Genomic DNA, 26,928 nt, shown 5'->3' with positions numbered 1-26,928 from the left:
GCAGGCTGTGGCATTTAAGTTCATTATCTGTGTGCAAGGGAGAAAGGAAGGATGCAACTTTGCTGAAAGATAAAATTGAAGTAAGGCAAAGAAGTGATTGGAAGGAGAATGCTAGTAAGGATGTGCAAAACCTGTATAAACAAAAGCAGTTGGTTGCCATTCAGCAAACAAACCAACAAAGCAATGATGAGTCAAGAACACAGACCAGACCAGGATCAAGAGGTTGTGAGGAAGGTGCAAATTCCAGACTTAATCCTGAGGCATCTAATGTGAATGTGCCAGAACGTGGTATGGGAAATAAAATCAGTAAATGGGGGTGAGCAATAAAGAGACCAAAGTAATTGGATAACTATGTTTGTGAGTGAAGGGAAATATAAACAACTGTTTTGTAAATAATCAATTGGGGGTCTAAGCATAGTATGTTCTTAGGATAAGTTATTAGTAACTGTAACAAAGAATTTAATTTTGTTTAACAAAGGAAGATGTGTAATGATGTAGTATACTCATATGTAGTAATGTTGTGGAATGTTTCGATCTTTTGGATCACCGTGCAGTGCACCTCTTGAGGTAACGTACAATGAACCAAATATCATGTCAGGGAAAGTTCTATTTCAGAAGGTGAAAGATATAACGATCTTAGGTGGAAGTAAACGCGACTGATCCTCTGCTTGTTTTGTCGGGGTGCAAGAAATAAAGTAAAAAGGATTAAAGTAATTTCAGTGTGGAGTATCCTTACACATGGTTAACACGTGCATGGCTGATGTCATCATCAGCGTGTGGCTTATTACAGTGCACTATTTTTGGAAGTTGCACAAAATACTGCTGTAGATTTTGGTACAGTACTGACTTTGTGATCCTTAGCAATCTAAACCATAGTTTACCTCTATTTTAATAAACAGGGCAATGTATCCACTTTCTCCCTTATCTTTCCTAGTGCATTCATCACTCCTCTCCCATTTTTTTCCTGAGATCACATGAACTCCCGTACAGCCATTGCACCTGCCATCTCCTACTTCCACTTCTAACACTGTAAAATAATGTGAAGTGAACATAAGGTGGTGCAAGTACATAAGAAATATGGTCTCATTTTCGGACACTAACAATAGAACACTAACAGTGACACCGGGATCTGACTGTCATACTGATACTAAAATATTGACAGAGAGGCACCACAAAGACATCAAGACAGGCAAATGGGCACTTAATCTGAGACACTGGTACATGGACAAACAGGCACTAACACTAATACTAGACCATTAACACCAGAGCACCAAGGATGACATTAGGACACTGCTACAGCAATACTAACAACGGAGGCAATAACCTCAGGGCACTGTCATTGACACATGTACATAGATGTTGTTTATGGGACACTGACATCAGGACAGTGACAGAGGCATACTAACACAAAAATGAGAAGACTGATAGAAGTGATCAATGTACAATAACAAGGGCGTCACATGGGAAAAACAACAAGATAGTGAACCTGTGGTACTAGCATTATTGCAAGTAATCAATCAATCAATCAATCATAGTATTTATAAAGCGCGCTATGTACCCGTCAGGGTTTCGAGGCGCTGAGAGGGGGGGGGGAGCGCTGCTGATTTAGCGGTCGAAGAGCCAGGTCTTGAGGAGCCTTCTGAATGCGAGGAGGTCCTGGGTCTGGCGAAGAGATGTGGGGAGAGAGTTCCAGGTCTTGGCGGCGAGGAAGGAGAAGGATCTGCCGCCGGATGTCTTGCGCTGGATTCGGGGTACGATGGCGAGGGCGAGGTTGGCGGATCGGAGTTGACGTGTTGGAGTGTAGAAGTTCAGTCTGGTGTTGAGGTAGGAGGGTCCGGTGTTGTGATGTGCCTTGTGAGCGTGGGTCAGGAGTTTAAAGGTGATCCTCTTGTCTACCGGGAGCCAGTGGAGTTCCTTTAGGTGAGGGGAGATGTGATTTCGGCGGGGTATGTCGAGGATCAGTCGGGCGGAGGCATTTTGGATGCGTTGGAGTCGTTTGATGTCTTTGGTTGGGATGCCTGTGTAGAGTGCGTTGCCGTAGTCAAGTCTGCTGCTGACGAGGGCTTGGGTCACCGTCTTTCTGGTTTCTGTTGGAATCCACTTGAAGATTCTGCGGAGCATTCGAAGGGTGTTGAAACAGGAGGAGGAGACGGCGCTGACCTGTTTGGACATGGTGAGGGCGGAGTCCAGGATGAAGCCGAGGTTTCTTGCGTGGCTGGCAGGGGTGGGCGGGGGTCCGAGGACGGAGGGCCACCATGAGTCGTTCCAGGCCGAGGGAGTGCGCCTGAGGATGAGGACTTCCGTCTTGTCGGAGTTGAGTTTCAGGCGACTGTTGTTCATCCAATCGGCGATGGATTTTAGTCCCTCGTGGAGGTTTGTTTTGGCGGTGAGCGGGTCTTTGGTCAGGGAGAGGACGAGCTGGGTGTCGTCGGCGTAAGAGATGATGCTGAGATGATGTTGGCGGGCCAGTTGAGCGAGGGGGGCCATGTAGACGTTGAACAACGTAGGGCTGAGGGAGGATCCTTGGGGGACACCGCAGATGAGGTTGGTGGCTTTGGAGCGGAAAGGGGAGAGACGGACTCTCTGCGTTCTGTCGGAGAGGAAGGATGAGATCCAGTGGAGGGCTTTGTCTTGGATGCCGGCTACCTGGAGGCGGGTCAGTAGGGTGCGGTGGCAGACGGTGTCAAAGGCGGCTGATAGGTCGAGGAGGATGAGGGCTGAGGTTTCGCCGTTGTCCATCTGATGTCTGATGTCATCTGTGGCGGCGAGGAGAGCAGTCTCAGTGCTGTGGTTTCGGCTGAATCCGGATTGTGAGGGGTCCAGGATGGAATTGTCTTCGAGGAAGTGGGTGAGCTGAGTGTTGACGATCTTCTCGATGACTTTCGCTGGAAAAGGGAGGAGAGAGATCAGACTGAAGTTTTTGAGATCGTTGGGGTCGGCCTTGGGTTTTTTGAGGAGGGGTTGGATTTCTGCGTGTTTCCAGCTGTCCGGGAAGGTGGCAGAAGTGAAGGAGAGGTTGATGATCTTGTGGAGTTCGGGGGCGATGGTGGCGTTGGCTGAGTTGAAAACATGATGGGGGCAGGGGTCCGTGGGGGAGCCTGAGTGGATGGTGTTCATGGTTGTTATGGTTTCTGCCTCGTCCACGTGGGTCCAGGCGGTGAGGCGGCAGTCGCGGGAGGAGACGTCGGGGGTGGGGTCTGGCGGTGGACCGGTGTTGAAGCTGTCGTGGATGGTAGCGATTTTCTGGTGGAAGAAGGTGGAGAGGTCGTCGCAGAGTTTCTGGGAGGGCGGGATGTCGTTGGAGTTGGCTTTTGGATTGGAGAGTTCCTTCACGATGCCAAAGAGTTCTTTGCAGTCGTGGGCGTTGTTGTTGATGCGTTCGGTGAAGTGGGCGCGCTTGGCGATGCGGATCCGTTGGTGGTGTTCGCGGTTGGCGTTTTTGAGGGCGACGAGGTTGTCGGGAGTGCGTTCTTGGATCCATTTCTTTTTGAGCTTCTGGCAGATGCTTTTGGAGGTGGTTAGATCGTCTGTGAACCAGGCCGTTTTTTTCTTTCCTTGGATGGCGGTGGGTTTCTTGAGAGGGGCAAGGGTGTTGGCGCAGTCGAGGATCCATTGATGGAGGTTGATGGCGGCTGTGCTCGGGTCGGTTGCGTCGGGTGGAAGGTTGTTGATGAGGGTGCTGGTCAGTTGGTCTTGGGTGACTTTGCCCCAGCGGCGGTGGGGAGGTAGCTGGATGCGGTGTTGCTCTGTGGTTTTCTTATAGGTGAAATGGACGCAGTGATGGTCGGTCCAGTGGAGTTCGGAGGTGTGACTGAAGGAAACGTGGTTGCTTGAGGTGAAGAGGGGGTCAAGGGTGTGTCCGGCGATGTGGGTGGGCGTGTTGACTAGCTGGCGGAGTCCGAGGTTGAGGAGGTTGGAGGTCAGTGATGCGGTGTTGACGTCGTTGGCATTTTCCAGATGGTAGTTCAGATCTCCCAGGAGGATGTAATCCGGGGAAGCGAGGGCGTGGGTGCTTGCAAGGTCGGCGATGGTGTCGCTGAAGGGGGCTCTTGGTCCTGGAGGGCGGTATATGAGGGTTCCTCTGAGGGTCGTGTTGGGGTCCGTGTGGATCTGGAAGTGGAGGTGTTCGGCTGTCCTGAGGGTGTCGTCCGAGTGGGTGTGGATTTTGAGGGTAGCTTTGTGAGCGATGGCTATTCCGCCGCCGATTCCGTTGGTTCGATCTCTTCTGGTGATTTTGTAGCCGTCCGGTATGGCGATGGCGATGTCCGGAGACGAGGAGTCGTTCCACCAGGTTTCGGTCAGGAAAGCCACGTCAGGAGCAGTGGTGTCGAGCAAATCCCAGAGCTCGATGGCGTGTTTTCGTGCGGAGCGGGTGTTGATGAGGATGCAGTTCAGGTGGTTGGGGTTGAATGTTTCAGTAGTTGGATTGGTCGTTCTGATGCAGGAGAATTTGCAGGTACGGCAGGAGAAGGGTCCTTTAGTGTGCTTCGGGGATGCCCGGTAGCATTCAGTGGAGGGGCCGGGATTGAAGGCGCGGAGTTCGTTGATCGAGTAGCGGATGCGGGGGGCGCGAGGGCCAGGGGGTGTGGCGCTGGGCGCGGTCCAGGCGCGGACGGGCGCAGACGGGATTGCCTCTGGCGCGCCTCTGGCGCGCCAGCGGCACGCCCGCTGCGCGCGGACGCGCAGCGCCAGCCATTAATAAGGGAGGGGGGAGGGAGGAGCAGCTGGGAGGCGGGAGGCGGGAGGGAGCGGCAAATGGGGGCGCGAGGGGGGCGGGGCCGCAGGGAGGCAGCGGCAGGGAACGGGGAGCGCACAAGGGGCAAAAAACACTGAAAACGAGCAAAACTACAAGCAGTTACAATGAGAAAAATACAATCAGAAATACAATCAGAAATACAATAATGGCACAATACACGATCGGGGAGACAGCAATCAGGGGGGCACAAAGGGGGCAGAAGCGCCGGCGGCGAGGCGCTGAAAAAACGAAAAAAGCCAAAAAACACTTACAGGACGGCGGAAGCGGCACACGGGTCAAGTGAGCCCACTAGCCACCAGGGATGAGGCGCAGGAGGATGCCTGCGGGTGGAGGAGGGCCTCGAACACGCAAACGGCAGCGTGCTCATGGGACAGAGGCAGAAGGCAGCAGGTTGGTGCTGCGGTCGTGGGTGGCGAGCTCAGGACCTGAAACAGGTCAGAGTTCGCTCACTCGCGACGCGCAGCGCCAGCCATTAAGAAGGGAGGGGGAGGGAGGAGCAGCTGGGAGGCGGGAGGGAGCGGCAAATGGGGGCGCGAGGGGGGCGGGGCCGCAGGGAGGCAGCGGCAGGGAACGGGGAGCGCACAAGGGGCAAAAAACACTGAAAACGAGCAAAACTACAAGCAGTTACAATGAGAAAAATACAATCAGAAATACAATCAGAAATAGAATAATGGCACAATACACGATCGGGGAGACAGCAATCAGGGGGGCACAAAGGGGGCAGAAGCGCCGGCGGCGAGGCGCTGAAAAAACGAAAAAAGCCAAAAAACACTTACAGGACGGCGGAAGCGGCACACGGGTCAAGTGAGCCCACTAGCCACCAGGGATGAGGCGCAGGAGGATGCCTGCGGGTGGAGGAGGGCCTCGAACACGCAAACGGCAGCGTGCTCGTGGGACAGAGGCAGAAGGCAGCAGGTTGGTGCTGCGGTCGTGGGGGGCGAGCTCAGGACCTGAAACAGGTCAGAGTTCGCTCACTCGCGACGCGCAGCGCCAGCCATTAAGAAGGGAGGGGGGAGGGAGGAGCAGCTGGGAGGCGGGAGGCGGGAGGCGGAGGGAGCAGCAAATGGGGGCGCGAGGGGGGCGGGGCCGCAGGGAGGCAGCGGCAGGGAACGGGGAGCGCACAAGGGGCAAAAAACACTGAAAACGAGCAAAACTACAAGCAGTTACAATGAGAAAAATACAATCAGAAATACAATCAGAAATACAATAATGGCACAATACACGATCGGGGAGACAGCAATCAGGGGGGCACAAAGGGGGCAGAAGCGCCGGCGGCGAGGCGCTGAAAAAACGAAAAAAGCCAAAAAACACTTACAGGACGGCGGAAGCGGCACACGGGTCAAGTGAGCCCACTAGCCACCAGGGATGAGGCGCAGGAGGATGCCTGCGGGTGGAGGAGGGCCTCGAACACGCAAACGGCAGCGTGCTCGTGGGACAGAGGCAGAAGGCAGCAGGTTGGTGCTGCGGTCGTGGGGGGCGAGCTCAGGACCTGAAACAGGTCAGAGTTCGCTCACTCGCGACGCGCAGCCCTAGCCATTAAGAAGGGAGGGGGGAGGGAGGAGCAGCTGGGAGGCGGGAGGGAGCAGCAAATGGGGGCGCGAGGGGGGCGGGGCCGCAGGGAGGCAGCGGCAGGGAACGGGGAGCGCACAAGGGGCAAAAAACACTGAAAACAAGCAAAACTACAAGCAGTTACAATGAGAAAAATACAATCAGAAATACAATAATGGCACAATACACGATCGGGGAGACAGCAATCAGGGGGGCACAAAGGGGGCAGAAGCGCCGGCGGCGAGGCGCTGAAAAAACGAAAAAAGCCAAAAAACACTTACAGGACGGCGGAAGCGGCACACGGGTCAAGTGAGCCCACTAGCCACCAGGGATGAGGCGCAGGAGGATGCCTGCGGGTGGAGGAGGGCCTCGAACACGCAAACGGCAGCGTGCTCGTGGGACAGAGGCAGAAGGCAGCAGGTTGGTGCTGCGGTCGTGGGGGGCGAGCTCAGGACCTGAAACAGGTCAGAGTTCGCTCACTCGCGACGCGCAGCGCCAGCCATTAAGAAGGGAGGGGGGAGGGAGGAGCAGCTGGGAGGCGGGAGGCGGGAGGGAGCGGCAAATGGGGGCGCGAGGGGGGCGGGGCCGCAGGGAGGCAGCGGCAGGGAACGGGGAGCGTACAATGGGCAAAAAACACTGAAAACGAGCAAAACTACAAGCAGTTACAATGAGAAAAATACAATCAGAAATACAATCAGAAATACAATAATGGCACAATACACGATCGGGGAGACAGCAATCAGGGGGGCACAAAGGGGGCAGAAGCGCCGGCGGCGAGGCGCTGAAAAAACGAAAAAAGCCAAAAAACACTTACAGGACGGCGGAAGCGGCACACGGGTCAAGTGAGCCCACTAGCCACCAGGGATGAGGCGCAGGAGGATGCCTGCGGGTGGAGGAGGGCCTCGAACACGCAAACGGCAGCGTGCTCGTGGGACAGAGGCAGAAGGCAGCAGGTTGGTGCTGCGGTCGTGGGGGGCGAGCTCAGGACCTGAAACAGGTCAGAGTTCGCTCACTCACTAAGTACCTTAACACAAGGGTATTGATAAAGGGATGCTGACAATGGAAGCTTGATACCGAGACACCAATACTGAGCATGAACACTGACACAGCAGTCCTGGAACACTGACATTGAAACACTGAAATTGAGAATGCCACAGAGGAACTGGCACAAGCATGGGAAACTTAACCCATAAAGACTCTGACAACGTGAGAAAGACATAACATGAACTTTGACAATGGGACCTGATGAGGAGACCAGCATCACTACTTAGGCACTAATATTTGGTTACTGACACTATGAGAAGCTAGCTTGGCAACCTTGGTACTGTTCAATAATCCCAGCAGAAGTGTTGGTCCCATCATGAAATGGTGGGCTGCTAAAAGTGAATTTCCATTAGGCAACCCATGAGCATCTAACACCACAAAGCACTACCAAACATTATCTCCCCCGTTAGTGTCACAAACCCACCAGTTGGAATATGTTCTTATGTGTTCTCAAAATTGCAGAGGCAGCATGAACCTACCCCACTCAGTGACCATTTAAACTCCACTGCAGCAATTGTATACAGTGGACCAAAGATTAAACCCAGAGAAAGGAGGTTAGGAACAAACAACAAACTAAAATAACAGCGCAAAACAACAAAGGGAAAGTTGCACATTCAACTGTAAAAGAAAGAAAACATGGAATAATTAAAGCTATTTTTCTCAACCTCAGTGTTTCTGATACACTATTTACTTTGCCCCTCTATATCCCACTGGCTGGATCTCTCGGGGACACTCACTTGTCTTTCCCATAAAACAATAGATCTACAATGGAGTCCACAGCAGCTAGTGTCTTGCTATACGTGCTGGAAAACAACAAGCAAAGATCCATGGAAATTGATTTACCAAGATACCAGTGGATGCAGCATCACATGCTCCCCGTGTGACATCACATGAACTTTAGCCCTAATTACATCACTGGAAGTGATATCCTGTCACTATGGACCATGAAGAAGTCACAAGAAGTGACATTTCAGATGTGGATGAAACATTCTAAATATAATTTTGAAATCTTAAGTTAGTTTTAAAAACCTATCAGATGCAAAACTGTATGCTGCACAGGGCCTCTAGGAACACTAAACAGGGAAACGATCAGTCATGCATCACATCTTAAAAATCATCATTGCCTAGAAAAGAAACCAGAACCATTTGTTCAGATGAGTGTAATTATTGGCCATCTACAGGCTATGCTATCTTTGTTTGTATCCAGATGAAAGAGAAAACACTCAATCCAATTGACAATGTTCACTCCTAGTGGCATGGGAGTTTAAAAAAGACCTACCAGACTTTAGCATGACCTGCACCAAGTTAAAGACTAAATGACAGTGTGTGTATGCTGCACACTTCTGGCAGTAAGTGTTTTGCAAATGTTGTATAATAAATGTTCATTGTGTATATTAATTAAGACAGTGAGGTTATGAAATTCCCACTGAAACATGTTCCAGAGGAAGGGTGTGGATGATGGTCCCAGGAGCAAGAGGCTTACCTCCCTGAGCTTCAGGAAGTCAAAGAGCAGCAGAAAAACAGAGAAGATAGTGAAAAGAGTAGGGGTGTTCCAGCAAGTGGGCAGCAGTGTCTAGTTAGAGGGAGCACCTACCCAAAGTATACCCATCAGGCTTTCTTCCCACTTTTTCTCGCCTCTCTGACTTTTGTGTTCTCTGTCTTCTCTCCAATGTAATTACTCTTCCCTCCCTATATTTCCCTATTTCGCTGTCCATAACTGTCCCTTCTCTCTCTAGCTCGTTTTCTCTCTCTCTGACTCTCTGCTTAGCTTTCTGGCCTTCCACTTCTGCCTTTCTCACATGCACTCTACCACTTTACTACTTACTATATGGCTCTACACTATGTGCTTTTCTCTCTGCTCTTAACTGTTTCCCCTAATATGTTTCTGTTAACCTCCTTCCCTTGCCTTTTCATTCTTTTTCTATCCCAGTCATTCCATCACTTTTTCTTTGCATGTTTTCATCACCTTCTTCCCTTCCTATTTCCTTTCTGTGTCTCATTCAGTTCCTGCCTTATGCTGTCTCAGCTGCAAGCATGCTAACAAACCCGATTCAGGCAGTCACCTTCCTGAAATTGCATTTGCTTCAAGGTTGATCAATAGGGAAAATGAAGTCACTTCATTTTATTTTCAAAATCTCTCTCTTTCTTGTTTTAAAATGTCGTCATGTATGCAGCATCCACATTCGTATTTGCACTCTCCTGCTTTAATGCATTCTGCTCCTCACCCTTATATTCTAACTATACTACATCCTTAGTTCTGGTAAAAGATCCCTGCACCATGCACTTTCAGGGGATGTAGGACTGCACATAAAGACTTCCAGTCATGGGGCTGTGCTTGTGGGCTGCCTCAGGAGGGGCAGTCATAACACTGCACATAATACATTGCCAATGAAACATAAGCCACTTTTTCATAAAAAGTGTCACTATATTACATGGAGCACAGCTTTTCCTGCCCCCCCTTGCACTCCCTACCACCACCATGTGTGCACCGTATTTAAAATACAGTGCACCATGGCGCAAGGTAGGGGGCAATAGGATCAGAATCAACAGACGCTGTTGATTGTCTGTGCAGGGTTGGTGCCAACATTTTGAACAGTACACAGGGGCCCACTCAAAACAATGGCATACCCCCTTTTAATTCCTGCTCTGAGCAGGTGTTAAAAATGGCAAAAATTTAACGCAACAAAATCTTTTAGATTTCTTTGAACCATTTTTTTGGCCCCCATTATGGGGGAAAACCCCCCTTGGATACATTTTACTTGGAGCGGGCATAAGGTGTCACAAGGGGTTACAAACTGGAGCTATGAATGCATTGTGTCACTTTGTAAATATGGTGCACACGTTTTGGCCTCATTGGGCTACATTAGTGGAGAAAAAAAAATGACGCAAGGAGGCGATAGGGGCTCTAAAATATGCCCCATATTCTTTAGTAGTTTTTGATGTGTAGACAGTCTTCCCCAGTATGTTTGCCTTAGTTTTATAGGCAAATAAGCTCACTCAGTTTGAGGAATATAGGCCTTGCAAGGCAGTCCCAGACACCTCCAACTTGCAACCACAAACTGGAAGGAGCTGGGTTTAGCACAGTGAGTGTGCTGAAGGTGAATGAAAGACACGTTTTTTGAGCTTCAGGTGGCTGGCAAAGGAAGGTGTTAGCAAAAAGGTTTACTTTGTAAGTATGTGGGATTAGTCAGGACTTTGAAGGGGACAGCCATGAACTTGTAGGAAAAGCTTAGGCTGGGTGTGCTTTGACAGGAATATAACCAAAGTGGAAGGCAGATAGTCAATGTAGTACAGATACATATGCCGTCACTTCATCTTTACCAAAGGACTCAACTCTATTGCCACTGCACACAAGGGCATTCCAGTCACAACACTGCACATAATGCCAGATGGGACATATGCCATATCCTCACTGGCTACCAGGTGTGTTAAAAAGTTGCATTCTTCGTAGTTTAGGACCTGCTCTTTAGGGAACTCAGAACAGTCTTTCCCAGCATGTTTACCTTAGTTTCCAAGGTAGATGTGCTCACTCAGCTCAAGCAATGAGGGCACCCTCCAACTTGCATCAGCAAACTGGAAGGCGATATATTTATCACAGCAAATGTGCTAAGGGCTCTTGAAAAGCACATCTACCTGAGCCTTGTGTGGGTGTCATTGGAGCCTTTAGTAAAGGTTCAATAGGCAGGTGTGCGGTAATGCTCAGAATGTTGGCGGAGACAGATCCATGTAGGTAGCAAAAATGTAGTCAAACTTTTTTTCCATTTGTTAAGGTTCTAGAGGCACAAAACATCAATATGTTTGGGCCTATATGTTTATCTAGATTTGTTTGTGGTGTGCTTGTGTGCAAGTTGATTGATGACTGGGGGAGAGATTGTTTTGGAAGTGGATTCTGTCCTGTGTCATGTGAATGTGATGGGTCCTTAAATGGTGGCTCATGTTCATGTGAGTGCACTGATCTGTTAATTGGGCCTAAGGCTAGAGGTATGAAAGTATTGTGGTGGTGCATTAATGGCATGTGAATGGACCATTAAGTAATTTGTGCCTGGATGCGGCTTTATGACTCAACTTCAGTAATCAACTTTAATAATCTTGGTTTCAATATTGAGATTCTGTGATTAGTATTTTATCTCTGAAGTTAGCATTTCTGGAGGTGCCAAAGCCAACAAGTGTAAGTGGTGGATTACCTTCAAAACCTTAGTGCCAGATTTATACCTGTGGATGTAAGGATACTCCAACGCACCAGCGTAAAATTATCCTTACCACTAAGATAATGGTCTAGCTGCCCAATATATATGCTGATGCACCATTGGTGTAACCATGGCAGAAACCACTCCATCTCTGGCATAGTTACACCCCTTCAATGGTCCGACAGTGGATGACTTCTGAGTCCTACCCACCTAGTTTAGATGGGCGGCCAAAGAGGTCAGTTTTTGCTGCCCCTCACCACCCTGCAAACCCTGTCAGCAAGGAGCAGTGAAAACTGTCTAATGCCCCTCTCACGTTGGGAGATAACTGCCATGGATATAGGGACTTTTTTATTTTTAAAAAGTAAATCCATCTTTGTGATTTTACTTTTGAAATGTTTTAAAAAAGGTTCACAAATGGCTCAGTCATGTTGATGGAGCATTGCGTCAACCTTAAAATGCTTTTGAAATGACCACCAGTTTTCGGTCTTTCTGAATTTGACTGGCAGTATTGAATCAGCATGGAGGATATTCAGTCTTCTGTCAGAACGATGAAGTCTTCTCCATCCATCATAAAGTAAACGGCCCTTAGTAAGAACTCCTCTTTTTTGCAAACTAAACACTTGCCATTGTCCAGGGTGGTATAACTCCCATTGATTCTGCTCACTTTCCCATAATACCCTGCAAAACCTGAAAGCGAGTAAATGGCTAAAATCACTCCTTTATTGTTTAGAAATGTCTCTAATCTGTTCAGATCCACAAACTGACAACCACCCACTGCTCCCATGTATCTTCTCATAAAAATGCAATGCTATTTTTGTGGGTGGTCCTAGCACCTATGATTGGAAAATGCAAAAAACGAAACATGGACACATTTTGCCACAGAAACCACCTTGTTTTCACAATCTATTTAAACCTACCAAATTTACACATTTTTTAAAACTGGACAACCACAGAAGTCTAGGGGGGCATGAGCTGTGTGAATCTCACTAGGTAATTTTACAGAGAAGCCCTAGCAAACCCCAAACTTTTGATATAAAGACACATATTTCTCACATTTCTGTGACAGAAAGTTTTGGAATCTGCGAGGAGCCACACATTTTCTATTACGCTAAGTTCCCACATGTCCCTTAATAGATAAGATTGGTACTTTTTGTGTAGGTGGGCCAAGAGGCCACCACAAAAAAAATGCCCTATAGTGCTATCTTAAGAGATGAACAATAGTGGTTGCTGTGGTATGTAGGGCTATGCTGTGGCACTACCCATGCAAACCTATTAACCACAGAGAGTTGTTTATGTATGTGGCTGTGTGTTGTGTATGTTTTTTTATTTTCCCATTTTTTAAAAAGTGGTGCAATTGTCTCCACCGGGGACTTCCCATGCCTTTCTCCATGTTGTAATAATGTGGGGACCCTACTCCCACGCTGCCCTGTCAGCCTCCTGCCCATCCAACACTGAGCTGTGCCGGGGGGGGCTGGCATTCCTTCTCCTGCTTGTGGTCCATGCTGGCAGGAGCTTGGCTGTGGTGGCAGTCCTCGGGTCCCCAGGATGCAGCTCCTGGGAGCCTTGCATTTGTCTTTTGGACCCAGGGGGATCACAGGCACCATCTATGCATGAGCCCAAAAAGAGTCTTTGTAGGGGAGCCCATGCATGCTAATTTTCTGGACCATTTACGAATGGATGTGCTGCATCGGCTCCCAAGTTCTCCCTGGGGGAATTTTGAGAGATCAAGGTGGAGTGCTGCACGCTAGTCATTTCAAAGGGGTTGTACGTTAAAAAGCTTTAAAGCTACATAAGTCCAGCCTATTGGACTGATTTCAGTTACCTTTGGCTTGTTTTAGTCCTGGTGGCAAGCTCTAGCCACGAGGCAAATGTTCAGCAGGCTTCCTGCCTTTAAAAGGTCCACACTCTGTAGGGTGCAGGTTTCACTGGCTCTCTGAGCTAGCCTTTTCCTCTGCTGTGCCTACCATGGACCCCATGACCTCAAAGCCAAACTGCAGGGCATCTGGGGAGGCAATGGAATATACGAATGTAAGGGGGACAACAGCACTAGTCCTGGACAGTCCAAATGTCCTGGGGTGAGCTTCATACAGAGTCCTCAGTCCATTCGTGCATCAGGGGGTTTGTCCTTTCAGCTGTCACAGGCCAGGCCCATGGTTTTGCTCTCCTTCAGGCTCTGGGATGGCACTTTTATGCAGAGTCCAGCCTGGGCTGGAGGCACCTCTTTGTCTAATTCTAAAATTGGTTCTCCCCTCTTTCCTGGTTTTGGCTCTGGCCTGGATAGAGTAACAAACGTCTGGTGTCAGATCTCTTTGTGTGTGCTGCGGAAAGTCCCTTTGAAGTGTTATCAGTGCAGGGCTCAAATTTTCCCCAGCCATCCTTTCAGGAACACACACTCCCTCTCCCAGGCCCTTTGTTCTGGCTGGCTCTCATATGTATTTCCTTGTGGGAGAGCCCTCACCAGCCTAGGTAACTGGAACCTTCCAGAAAATGTAGGCAGAAAAGTGACAGCTTTCTAAAAATGGCATTTCCAAAATATTAATGTAAGATCAAGCCTCATTAGATTTCAATTCAAAAGAAGGTAGGAAGTATTTTTCTTGTTGCCACTAATCTGAATTTAGCATTTAATAAATGTAACAATGTAGTCCAATGATTCAATGTTGCAGCAACCAGCCATGGTACATTAAAATTAGGTTTTGGGGATATTTCACTATAAGGACATGTTCAACATCTATTTCTACATGCCCTACCATTACCTATCTGCACCCTGCATTTATGGTCAATAAGATCTACACAGGTGTGACTTATTAATATTTAAAAGAAAAGCTTAGGTCTGAAAGATAGTTATTTTAACATGTCACATCTGCAGTTTAAAACTGCCACAGTCAGTTCACATGCTGTTCATGACTGTGGTTTTAAACGAGCAGCCTGCTCCGTGCATGTACCGTGTCCTCATGTTCACAATAAATGTTCAAAACTGTGTGATCAGAAAGCAATAAATCTGCCTGTAATAAATGGGTGAAACCAATTTGGAACAATAAGCATCCTTCAGTGTACCTTGATAGTCATGAAATAAGGAGGTCTTCATTAGGTCTAAAATGGATCCCCAGTCTTTCATTTGGAAGGGGTCTTCTTTTCCTAAAAAAGACTTGCAAACATGGTTATGAGGTTATCCTTCTAGAAAACTGGGCAAATCTGTCAGGCTCACTTGAGTAGGCAGCACTTAGGTGAGCATTGGTTTCTCAAGCACAAACTATTGAGAACTCACAAATGTTGGGGAACATTGGCCATTTGTTTCAAAGCATTTCCTTGTAAACACAGAATGGGTAAAACCCATCAGGCCTATATGTTTCATTGTTTAGAAATGCAAAGCATCATTTACTACACATTAAAAAAAATACTGGAGGGAGTGCCCTCCATTCTTCTATAAATGTAAACGTAGGTTTTATCCACGTTTGACAAATGTCTGGGTTCAATGTGATTTAAAACACTCACTTTTCCATGACATTCCTCAAAAGTGTTTGATGGAGATCCCCCAACACCCTGAATAATTAGGGTGAATTCCGTCCAGTTTGCACAAACTTGATCATCCTAAGGTGCTTGGAAGCATTTCCTACAGACAGAACTCTCCTTCACCTTCAACCTCAATCCAATCTTAACATATTTTTCTGTGCCCCACTGTTCTATATAATTCTCTATGTTTTAATAAATTAACTAAATAGTAGTTGAGGAAGAATAATACAGTTAATGAAAACTGTGTTTTTATCACACAACATAGCATCAACTTTTAGAAGATACAGTAAGAGAAAGCTCTAACCTCCTACCCCTACATGTGCATTGGGGCCACATGCCCTAATATACTTATCCTCACTATGGGCTTGCTACAAAGTAAGAGAAACCAATCAAGTGCCCCTGTACAAGTTCTTAGGAAGTTGTAAATGAACTGAAAAAAAAGAAATGCAGTCTCACTACTCACAATAAATAAAAAATCGATATTTGCACCAATATTTCATACCATCATATTTATATTCCCATTTAGAAAGCACTTTCAATGAACCACACTCAGCTACAAAAATGACAATAATTATAATAAAATTCATTTAAAACTATGAGGTCTTTTGATCATAGTTTTTGTATATAAAATTTAGGTTGAACACACTGCTATTGTACAGCCAAGCCTATAGTTGGAGCACATGGATGGTCTAGCCAGCTAAAGTAGCAGAATTTACAATGAAGAAAGCACTAAGCACTTTATTTTGCTTTTCCCCTGTGCTGAGGACAGCGTTTAAAATGGCCCGTTTGCCCAATTAAAAATTGGTATAGTGCTTACATAACTGAGCATTAATGTAATGTTATTTGACAGGACCAATTGTAGTGCAATATGCTGCATCCGTTTTTTAAAATAGGACTGCAGGAGGAAAAACTATTTTTTTAAAGTGCATGAAAGAACTGTTTTTAGTAGCTTAATCAATCAGACTTCTCGTACTTTGAAAACTAATTGGTGTAAATGGTAATGACTACATACTTAAGTAGTAATTTATAGAAATTATATTGTGATAATTTTGATTTTGATTAAAGTGCCTTTAAACTTAAAAAGAACGCTTAGTTCCAGTAAAGTTATATTGAGACTTATTTCCATTTAATCAATGAACTCACAGTTATCTCCTGTATGCAATGTACATTTTAAATGTATTTAGTAACTGAACCAGAAACTCAAAATATTCTTAATTATGAAAATTCTAATCTAATATTCTTTTGCGCACACAATAACATTTGTAAGAGTAGCACTATAGTACACTGAGGAAAAGTTGGCAGGGCTACAAGAAGGTCTTTAAACATATGAGGGTTGCAAAGGGATACTAACCTACAGAGTAGCTCTTTCATCAACATTGCATTGATAGGCTTCTGTCAGAAATGTAGGATTAAATTGAACAAGATTCGGTTCAGTTGATGCATGGTGACCTTTTAGCTCTAAGATTTTGAACATGAGTGGAAGGGTTTTTATGGGAAAAGTTATAAGGTCTTGAAGAAGGTAATAATTGATTCAATTTCCTTCCTAGAGTGACTGGTGTATGAAATAAAAACATAGCAATGTCTCTGATGGATTCTCAACTAATCAAAGGATTGGAAATTTATAAAATGCAAGAGAAATCTGAGACACAGCTGAGACCCATCCTAATGGGCTGAGGAGCCATGCCCCTTCACCTTTGGGCCATTATAAAAAAATGTCTGTCAAGCTGAACATAGGTCAGCCTGACAGACACTCTTTATCTTCAGGTCAAGCAAACAGGAGCTAGATATTTGCTAAATGTGCAGGCTCCTTGCTGATCTTTGCTGCATTAAAGAAGTCACAGCTCCTGTAGGTGTGACATCTTCAGCCTGGCAAAGCGCTTCAAGACCCTCCTCCTTGTGGCAAGGGGAAGTATCACTGATTGCCAGGGATCTGGGTGTTTCAGTTCTAAGCCTGAAGTGCCCAGGGCTGAGTGTCAATCACTGTCACCTCATCACAGAGTGGGGTGGTGTCACCAGTATCACTGACCCATTCCCACTCTCCCTTCCCTCATTTGCTGGAAGGCAGCAGTCGCAACCCTCCTGGGATCTTTGACGCAAAGCTTCACAGGTAAGTATGATTTTATTTGTAATGTTTATTTGGGAGTCTGTGCTGTGAATGGATGTGTGTGTGCATGCATGTGTGAATACATGAGTGTGAGTGAGTGTTTGAGTGCGTTTGTGCCTGACCACCTCCCAAAAGTACAGGCCCCCACTGTTGAGACATTAAATTTGGCTCTTCCAAAATACTGGAGACTTCAGTTGTCAAACAGGATTCACAACTGCCAGATATACTGAGGTACGCATCAGGTCCAAAGACTCATCTGGGAAAAGGAGACTGGGAAGTTGAAAAAGATATAGGACAATGGAAAATATGCCTTTACACTTGAAAGATTATATTTTCTAGACTAACATGCACAATATCAGTCACTAGAATACCAGTACAATGATGCACATTCCTGGGTCCATAGTGTTAAACCAAGGGGCATATTTAAGGAAAGTGGCACAGCACACAATGCAGCACCCCTTTTCTTGCGCCCTTTACCACCCCCCCACCGCCAACAGGTGTGCATCATATTTAAAATACGATGCACCATGACGCAGGGTTGGCGACAATAACATAATTTATTATGATGCTATTGATGTACTCTGCAGGAGTAGCATCAAAATGTTGGCGCTACTCCTGCAGAGTACGTAGAGGCCCATTGTAAACAATGGTGTGACCCTTTTTAACGCTTGCTTTAGGCAGGCATTAAATGTGTCAAAAATATGATGCAAGGAAATCTGTTAGATTTCCTTGACCATTTTTTCGGCACCCCCTAGTGGGAGAACGCCCCCTATGCATACATTATGCATGGTGCAGGCATAATGTAGTTCAAACGGTTGGCAAGTGTCGCAATGCATGCATTGCATCACTTTGTAAATATAGTGCAGGGATTTTGGCCTGCTGGTCAACATTAGCGTAAAACAAATGATGCTAATGTGGCTCAAGGAGGCACTAGGGGCTCCTAAATATGCCCCAGGTTTTTTTATCTCACCTGTACAGAGTTCCGTTGTCTGGCTACAGTGGTTGTTGTGACTCTTTGGTTTTACCTACAGTTTTCTCTTGGCTTGTTCAAACCTTCATCTTTGTTGTTTTGTTCCTTTCTGTCCCCTACTTTCCTTACCCTCTGTTTATGATTATGTTTATGATTCTTTCTTTTCAATTTGTCTCCTTGTCCAAGCCTTCTCTCTACCGCTGCAGCGTGGCAATCCATCTTCAACTTCTGTGGTGTGTGGTATTCCAGGGAATAGTTACAGCGTCCTCTCTACTTCCATACGTCAAGTCCTACACTTTTTTAGCTCTATGTCTAATGTCTATTCTATAATGTTGAACCTCTAGTTAATGTGTTCTCTAACCCTCAGAAGGAGAGTTTTATATTCATAACTTGTCTCTGAGACATTAAGTCTCCAGAATTCATTCAGGGTTTTCTGAACACCAACCTGCAGTAGTGTGTCTCTTTCTCTCTCTCTCTCTCTCTCTCTCTTCTTACCCAATGTTATCCTTGATGTGGATCTTAAGTAACATGTGTGTTCCAGTGCTAAGGGTTAAGTCATCCACTAGGGGTAGACTGAGGGATTGGCCTTGACATCCACATTCTCAAAACACTGTGGTCATAACAATAAAGCATAATCTTTTCTTTTGTTTTTCAACAAATGATCCCAAAACTTTTATTCAAACGATGAACATACATAGGTCTTCTTCTTGTCCAAAAAGAATGATGAGAATAGATTTAAAGAATTATAACAGCTGGGCAGCTTTATTTCCAATAGTTAAAATTGTGTCTATATAAAGGTATTGCTATAGAATCAGTGATGTTTTTAAAGGCATCTTACCAATTGTATGTTTGATCATGAAAACTAACATTAGGAATACTGTAAAGTTACATTCATTTCGATTGGGTGCTACAATTGTCAGTTTACCTCGAAAGAATCATGAAAGTTGTTGCAAAAGCTACTTTACTTGCAAACAGGTAATACTAAGAGTTTGCAAAAAGAAACAAGAACTATCTATGCTAGACTAGGTGGTTGGACTGAGTGACCTAGCCTCATTGAAAAAATCACAACAGAAGAGTAGACCCTATACAAATATTAGATAACATATGGAATTCAATCTCACACTCTCTGTTTCTGTCTTTGATCAGGCTTTATCCTTCCAACCATTTTTCTTTGTGAAATACATAGTATAACATCTGATTCTAGTTTCCTTTAGTATTGACTTTTAGTTACTTTTCTTTCATTTTGAAGTGATATTGTTTTAAAGATGTCTTCTAAATTGAAGTTAATGTCAGGGATGCTTACTCATTGATTGAATAAGAGACAATGGGGGTCATTCTGACCTCAGCGGTAAAAGGCGCTTACCGCCGGTCAAAAGACCGCCATAAAACCGCCGCGGCCGCGGTAAACCGCCAAGGTCATTCCGACCCGCAACTTGCAAACCGCCAAAAACCCGACATCCACAAAAGTCCGCCACACCAAAGGTCAGCGAAAAAATGGCGATGACCAAACCTCCACCGTCACGCCAACAGAAATGCGCCCATACCATTCCGACCCACAAATCCACGCGGCGGTCTTTCAAACGCGGTATTCCATTGGCGGTACACACCGCCGCGGTCAAAATACACACACACATAGAAAACTCAGCCACATTGGTCAGTTTGAAACACACACACCTGATACACATACTAACACCACTCCCACACACCCAACACAATATAAAACACACACCCACATCACCCACAAACCCCTACGACCCGAAATTATTGACGAAGGCTAGAGAGAGAGCACAGAATAGACAGTCCCACAACACAGAGGCACACAACACCATCACCCACACAGAATCCATGCACCAAACACCACACACCACCACACGCACCACACTCATCACCACAAACGCCACCCCACACCTCATCCACACCACCCCATGGCACCCCAAAGACACCCCAGGTTCACTGACGCAGATCTCAGGGTCATGGTGGAGGAAATAGTCCGTGTAGAGCCCCAGCTCTTCGGGGCACAGGTGCAGCACACCACAATTGCCAGGAAGATGGAGCTATGGCAAAGGATAGTGGACAGGGTCAACGCGGTGGGACAGCATCCACGCAATCGGGATGACATAAGGAAGCGCTGGAACGACCTACGGGGGAAGGTGCGTTCCATGGTATCAAGGCACAACATTGCGGTGCAGAAGACTGGCGGCGGACCCCCACCTACTCCCCCAGAATTTACAGCATGGGAGGAGGAAGTCTTGCACATCCTGCATCCTGAGGGCCTCGCAGGAGTAGGCGGAGGAATGGACTCTGGTAAGTCAAATCTTCACTACTGCTTCCCACCCCCACCCCACCTGCATGCCAAATCATACCCCCACCCTCACCCCCACCCCCATCACACCAACTCCTTGCAAATGGCTCACCATCACAACCCACCCATCCCAACACCAAGCCCTGCATGCGACCACAAAGCATGGACACCCATCACCAAAGCATGCCCACTGCACACACACATCACCCCCACAAGCCACCCTCACAAAAGCCCCCACAAGGGAATGCCTGCACTTGGGTACACGGACACCCACCCATCACACGAAATGCCACACACAGAAGCAATAACCATACCTTTATACCCCTGCAGGACCCGAACGCCACCACACCACCACGGAGGGTACAGAGATGTCCATCCCACCCCCAGAAGAGGCCCCCAGCGATGACAGCAGCTCTGTCTCCCTGGACCCAGATGACCAGCCCAGCCCATCGGGGACCTCTGGACAGTCGGTTCCCCACAGACAGCCACAGGCTACACCAGACCCAACCCCCTCTGGGAACACCAGCACAGCTCCCACCCAGCGGGCCCATGCCTCTGTCTCCAGGACACGTCAATCAGCGGTGTGTCCACCACTACAGGGCACCCAGGTTGACCCACCACCCCAACAACAACAGGGACCTGGGGGCAGTGGTAGTGGGCACACCGTCCAGGGGACAGAGGCCCAGGAACACAGGGGAACTGGGAGGGCTGCTGTGCGACAGGGGGGGGACAGGCACAGGGAACCGACTCTCCAAGAGGCCCTCTCCTCCATCATCGGAGCTTACCACCACTCCCAGGAGACAATGGCGACGGTACTGGCCAGGTTCCAGGAGATCCAGGCACTGCAGGAGGAACGGTACATGGGGTTCAGAGAGGAACCGAGGAACATCGGTTCCGCAATGGGGACCATCGTCGTGGCCCTCAACCAGATAGTCACCACATTGCGGGACCATGTGGCACCCCAAAGGGCCCCTGTCACTAGCCCAGGCCAGGAACAGCCTACCACCTCCGCCGGCGCTAGTGGACAGGAGGCCCCCACACAACAACAGGCCACCAGAACCCCACCTCCTGCAGAAGAAGAACCACCCCGCAAGCGGAACCTGAGATCTCACAAGAAGACAGAGTAGGATTGCAAGACCCCCGCCAGCCTAAGATACCCCCTGATGTCACCCCACTGTCCCACATTGTCACCCTGTCCAACTTTTAACCGCCCCTGCTCCATCCTTCCACAGGCATAGGGACAATGCACCTGTGCGACTGAGAACTGGACTCTGCCATGGACATTACTCCACCCCCCCCATCACTGTTTTACAATCATGTACCTATATGTAGCACTTAAAATAAATCACTTATTGCACTTAAAATAACAGGAGTCTGCTTGTATTCTTAACAAATGTATTACACATAACGGTGCAATAATGTCCAGTTACTTTGTGATGACAACATACCAATTTCAATAAGCTTTAGTCCATGGGCAAACAAAGCAGAAGTCACGCAGTGGGTCATACAGCTCTGAAAAGGGAAAGGAAAGTCACAAATCAGTTAACAGGAACTGGGGGGAAACACAGACAGTGGAGACGCATGAGGCCTTAAGTAAATGTAAAATGGCGTGGGTGATTCTTACCTGTGTGCTACTGAAAATATTGTTGTATGACTGTATCCCTGTTGTCCGTGTCGTCCCCGTCATCTTCCTCCTCTTCACTCTCCACAGGCTCCACAGCTGCTACAACACCACCATCCGGACCATCCTCCTGCAGAAAAGGCACCTGGCATCGCAAAGCAAGATTGTGAAGCATACAGCAGGCCACGATGATATGGCACACCTTCTTTGGTGAGTACATTAGGGATCCCCCTGTCATATGCAGGCACCTAAACCTGGCCTTCAGGACCCCGAAGGTCCTTTCTATGATCCTCCTAGTTCGCCCATGGGCCTCATTGTAGCGTTCCTCTGCCCTGGTCCGGGGATTCCTCACTGGGGTCAGTAGCCACGACAGGTTGGGGTAACCAGAGTCACCAATTAGCCACACACGGTGTCTCTGTAGCTGTTCCATCACATAAGGGATGCTGCTATTTCGCATGACATACGCGTCATGCACTGACCCAGGGAACTTGGCATTTACATGGGAGATGTACTGGTCAGCCAAACAGACCACCTGGACATTCATCGAATGATAACTTTTTCTGTTTCTGTACACCTGCTCACTTTCTTTGGGGGGAACCAAAGCCACATGGGTCCCATCAATGGCACCAATGATGTTGGGGATATATCCAAGGGCATAGAAATCACCCTTCACTGTAGCCAAATCGCCCACCTCAGGGAAAATAATGTAGCTCCGCATGTATTTCATCAGGGCAGACAACACTCTGGACAAAACCTTAGAAAACATAGGCTGAGACATCCCAGATGATATGGCCACTGTTGTCTGAAAAGACCCACTTGCCAAAAAATGGAGTACTGACAGAACCTGCACCAGAGGGGGAATCCCTGTGGGTTGGCGGATGGAGGACATCAGGTCTGGCTCCAGCTGGGCACATAGTTCATGTATAGTTGCTCTGTCAAGCCTGTATGTAAGTATGATATGTCGTTCTTCCATTGTCGACAGGTCCACCAGCGGTCGGTACACGGGAGGATTCATCCTTCTCCTCGCAAGTCCCAGCGGACGGTGCCTAGGAAGGACAACATGGAGCACAGAGTCAAGCAACCCACAGGTTCGTTCACACAGCTTGCACAGTACACGAATCGCTATGCATTGAAAGGCTTGTATGAGTGGCAATGCAAGGCCTAGGCCTGTGTGACGCAGTAGAAATTCAGCCATGTGGGCCCTTGAAATAGCAGCTGCCTGACCTGTGAAGTGTGACAGTGGGATGTGAGATCAATGCGCTGGCGTGGCACACCGTGGCGGTAGGCGGTCGATGAACGCGGTGCTAAGCCGCATTGGTTAACATTGCACCCTATGGGTTTCAGTAGCCAATGAGGATGGGCGCCTGCGGTCGTGGTACGCACCGCGGCGGTACGCACCGCCGCGGGCGTGACCGCCATTTTCTATCTGATTAATCACTCGAGACCTGATCATCCACAGGAGAGGACTGATACTGCAAGTGCTGCTGTGACCTCGGTCTGGGAGATACAATGGCTGCTGCGACTGGGGAAAGGGCCCCTGCCTTCACTTCTGAAGAATTGGAGAAACTTGTTGATGGGGTCCTCCCCCAGTATGCGCTACTCTACGGTCCTCCAGACCAACAGGTTAGTACACAGGGTGCACGGTGAATGGGCTATGCCTGTGTTGAGTGGGTTGTATGTAAGATGGCGGGGAGGGGAGCGAATGAGGAGTGCAACGCACGAAAGATGAGAGCATGTGCCACATGGCAAGGTTGGGGAGGGGGGGGCCACTCACATTGACCAGGCACAAAAGGTGATGAGATTTCTTTTACCACCCTGTACATGTCACATAGGTCAGCGCCCATCAGAAGATCGACATTTGGCGTGCCATCGCCAAGGACGTCCGGGCCCTGGGGGTCCACAACAGACGGGGCACCCACTGCCGAAAGAGGTGGGAGGACATCCGCCGTGGGACCAGAAAGACCGCTGAATCTCTGCTGGGGATGGCCTCCCAACGTAGGAGGGGTGCCAGCCGCCAATTGACACCCCTGATGTCCCGGATCCTGGCGGTGGCCTTCCCCGATTTGGATGGGCGCGTGAGGAAATCACAGCAGACACAAGGGGGTGAGTATCAGCACATTCTGCTATCTTTGCGTGCAGTGAAGGTGTCTGGGTGGGGGAGGAGGGCTGTGGCTATCTCTAGGCCAGGGCGCATTCTGTAGGCTAGGCCCCTCCGTTAGGCATGGCCCTGTGCCCCCGCCCCCCACCTCTGTAGGGTGCCAAGTACAGCTATCCATGGTCCGGCCTCACCCATGTGTGCATTTGTCGTCCATAGACCTGTAGGCCTAGTCACAATAACTGAGTAGTGTACCCCGATTGCGCGGCCTAGTGCAGGGGGCTTCTGTGTCTGTCCTCTCCGACAACGGTGTTGCCAATGCATGCACTCAACCTGTCTTCATTTCTCCCCCCCCCCATTTTCTTTGTCTTCCTGTTCATGTGTGCATTAGCATCATCAGGCGGAGGAGAAGTGGCATCGGCGCACAAGGGAGCTGCATCTCACATGGCCCCGGAGGGCCATGCAACAGACTCCTAGTACACCAGTGAGACGGAGGGCGAGTGGAGCTCCACAACAGGAACCCGTGGAGACGTCAGCGACACCGACACGTCCTCGGAAGGGAGCTCCCTTGCGGTGGCGGCAACATCTGTGCCCACTGCCACAACAGGTACAGCCGCCACCCAGCGCAGCAGCCCCGCCCTCCCATCAGCCCCTCAGCCTTCGCTCCGTGCCCGCTCACCCAGGAAGGCAGGCATCTCCTTCGCCCCAGGCACCTCAGGCCCTGCCCCAGTTACCCCTGCTGCCCTCAGTGAGGAGGTCATTGACCTCCTCAGGACCATCATTGTTGGGCAGTCTACCCTGTTGAATGCCATCCAGGGTGTAGAAAGTGAGGTGCATCGGAGCAATGCATACCTGGAGGGCATTCATTCGGGTCAGGCTGCCCCTCAGCGATCGTTCAACGCTCTGGCCTCAGCACTGACGGCAGCCATTGTCCCTGTCTCCAGCCTCCCTCTTCTGACTCCCTCCACCCAGTCCCAGTCTCCTGTTCCTCTGCCTATCCCATCCACACCATCAGACCAGCCTGCACACACCTCTACACCCATGGGCATCTCATCCAGACATAAGCACCACAGATCCCACAAGCATTCACCCAAGCAACATCCAGATGCAGACATGCCAACAATCACTACCACCTCTGTGTCCCCCACCTCCTCATCTCCCTCCTCCCTCCCTGTGACGTCTCCACTCACACCTGCATGCACACCACCATCAGCCAGTACTTCCATCACCAGCACACCCTCCATTACAGTCCGCACACGTGCAGTCACCACCCCCACTGCCATTTACACGTCCCCTGTGTCCTCTCCCAGTGTGTCTGTCACCCCCTCTTCCAAACCACACAAACACAGGCATCCACCCACCCAACAGCCATCCACCTCACGACAGCCTCCGTCACAAGCACCTGCACCCAAAGACAGCACACTTGACTCTCCTACAACCACATCCTCTTCCTCCACTCCCATACCCACTACACCTACCCGTCCCTGTCCTTCCAAAGTGCTTTTCCTTTCCAACCTTGAGCTCGTTCCAATCACTGACCCACCCCCTCCATCTGGTAAGAGTCAAAAAAGCACCTCAGCCACCACCAGCCCTGCATCTACTATGACCATAGTGCAGGGCTATTGGAGTCCACCAGCTCCTAGGGCAGGAACATCGGCCAGCAGCTAGGGGACAGCCAGCCCACCCCCTGGGAAGAGGACAAAAAAAACTAAGGGCCGGCGTGACAAGCCTGAGACGGCTGCCACCAAGGACAGTAGCCTTGCCCCGTCACCTGCCACATCATCAAAGGGAGGCAAGGGCCACAAAGCTTCAGCGAAAGAGGGCAAGGGCAGCAGGGCGGAGAAGTCAGGCAGCAGGCGAGCTGCTCAGGAGGGCCCCACCAGCCCCATTCCGGTTGTGACGGACGACACCCACGGGCCCAGGACTCCATCACAGGAGGGCCCCGCGACCGCAAGGTCGGATGGCGACTGAGCGGGAAGTCTTGGCCAGGTCTGGCTCCCTAGAAACACAGGACAAGCACCGCTGAACAGGGCCCCGCCGTGAGAAGCACCGCTGAACAGGGCCCCGCCGTGAGAAGCACCGCTGAACAGGGCCCCGCCGTGAGAAGAACCGATGAACAGGGCCCGCCGTGAGCAGCAACGCTGAACAGGGCCCCGCCGTGACAAGAACCGCTGAACAGGGCCCCGCCGTGAGAAGCACCGCTGAACAGGGCCCCGCCGCGACAAGAACCGCTGAACAGGGCCCCGCCGTGAGAAGCACCGCTGAACAGGGCCCCGCCGTGACAAGAACCGCTGAACAGGGCCCCGCCGTGAGAAGCACCGCTGAACAGGGCCCCGCCGTGAGAAGCACCGCTGAACAGGGCCCCGCCGTGGCAAGAACCGCTGAACAGGGGCCCGCCGTGAGAAGCACCGCTGAACAGGGCCCCGCCGTGAGAAGCACCGCTGAACAGGGGCCCGCCGTGACAAGAACCACTCCGCTGTGCCCTTCCTGTCAAGCACCGCCCCGCTGGGCCCTTCCTGTCAAGCACCGCTCCGCTGGGCCCTTCATCTCAAGCACCACTCCGCTGGGCCCTTCATCTCAAGCACTGCTCCGCTGGGCACCGCTGTCTCAAGCACCGCTCCGCTGGGCCCTTCATCTCAAGCACCGCTCCGCTGGGCACCGCCGTCTCAAGTACCGCTCCGCTGGGCCCTTCATCTCAAGCACCGCTCCGCTGGACCCTTCCTGTCAAGCACCGCTCCGCTGGGCCCTTCATCTCAAGCACTGCTCCGCTGGGCCCTTCCTGTCAAGCACC

This window comes from Pleurodeles waltl, chromosome 2_2, assembly GCF_031143425.1.
Source record: "Pleurodeles waltl isolate 20211129_DDA chromosome 2_2, aPleWal1.hap1.20221129, whole genome shotgun sequence".
Taxonomy (NCBI): Eukaryota; Metazoa; Chordata; class Amphibia; order Caudata; family Salamandridae; genus Pleurodeles; species Pleurodeles waltl.
This window is presented reverse-complemented; position numbering follows the sequence as displayed.